We start from the raw sequence: 1,704 nt of genomic DNA on the forward strand, positions 1-1,704 counted from the left end.
GTCAGGAGTCTCCAGTTCCTCTGTCCCTTACAAATGCACTCGCTCTGGCAATCCTTCACCAACACATATATAGGAAGCCACATGGGCGCCAAAATGTTGGTCAAGCAGCCCCAAACTGTTACCTACTGAGAACCGAATCAATTCCTTCTGTAGTTCTTCAGGTGCCTCTGGGATATCAACTAGGAGAGGCTGAAATGCCAGTTTGAATATGATGCCATGATTCTCAAAGTCAGTGAACCTTTCATCGTATTCTCTGATTGATAGGTCTATACCAGCTGCATATTCTTCAGATGATTTGCATATATCATCCTGCTCATCAGTGAGCTTTGCTAACTGGGGAAAATGTTCATCTAAAATTTCCTTTTGAAGAAGTGTTTTGAGAAAAGATAGCTATTTTCAAAATGCTTGGATTTTTTGGCCACATTTTATTTATAGACTTAGTTTTATCTGCAAATAAATATTCAAGTCATTTTGATTTGATATGATATCACACAGAACTGTTGCCTTCCTATAGAAATTTTCTTTCAACAATTCACATTGGTGATTCTGTTCTTCATAAAATTTAACTACTGTTCTCACAGACGTTTAATTTTGGCTAACACCTGTTCCTGTGATAGCCAATGCACTTTCGAATGATATGGCAAGTCCGCACTGAATACATCTTCATTCAACTTTAGCATGTTACAAAACTGACAAGACTGTGTTGCATTTGCTGAATATAGTTAGCAATACTTATAACTTGTTGCAAAGTGTCACTTAAAATAGCTTTAGCACAGAGATTCTGCTGATGCAAGATACAGTGAAAATAAATGAGACATCTGGATCTGTTAATAGTGTTTTTATGTGTGCAATAAACCCTTCATGTTTTCCTGCCATGGAAGGTGCACTGTCTGTACTCACTACATTTACCAAATTCAGTCCAACTTGCCCGGCACAGTGGCTCATGCCTGTAATCTTAGAACTCAAGGAGGCTGAAGTAGGTAGATTGCCTGAGCTCACAGGTTTTAGACCAGCTTGAGCAAGAGTGAGACTCCATCTCTAAAAATAGCCAGGCGTTGTGATGGCACCTGTAGTCCCAGCTACTCAGGAAGCAGAGGCAAGAGAATCACTTGAGCCCAGGAGTTTGAGATTGATGTGAGCTATGATGTCATGTACCCAGGGTGACAAAGTAAGACTCTGTCTAAAAAAAAAAAGTAAATAAAATCCAGTCCAACTTCGTGACATTTATCTTGAAAGCTGTTGACAATATTTATTCTTCCTGTTCTGTTCACAAGAGTTCCCAAAGTCAGTAACTCTTTGTAACAAAGAAAATCTTTTGTCATGACCTGAATGGAGTATAAAACCTGTGCTGAGTCAGCAGTATCAGTTGATTCATCCAAAGTGATTGAATAATATATGTTTTCCTTCTGAAGTATTGCACGAAGTTGTTCTGTTAAGTTGAAGGCTAATTCATCCTGCCAGTCAGTTATGGTTGGCCTTGAAAGAGGCAGTTGTTTTTATTTTGAAACTTTATTGAGGTCTAAGCATCCTACAACTTGGACAACACAATCTTCCACAATTTCTACATCACTGAATGGCTTCCCTTTTCCCTGAATATATAAACTACTTTATAAGTTGCATCAGTAGCATTATTTCCAGGTCTTATTGCTGCTTGAAAGAATTGTTTTTGCTTTTCATCTTTTAATTTCTGCAATACAACTTTTC

The sequence above is a fragment of the Otolemur garnettii genome, unplaced genomic scaffold (genome assembly GCF_000181295.1).
Source record: "Otolemur garnettii isolate 467f Iridium unplaced genomic scaffold, OtoGar3 scaffold00020, whole genome shotgun sequence".
Taxonomy (NCBI): Eukaryota; Metazoa; Chordata; class Mammalia; order Primates; family Galagidae; genus Otolemur; species Otolemur garnettii.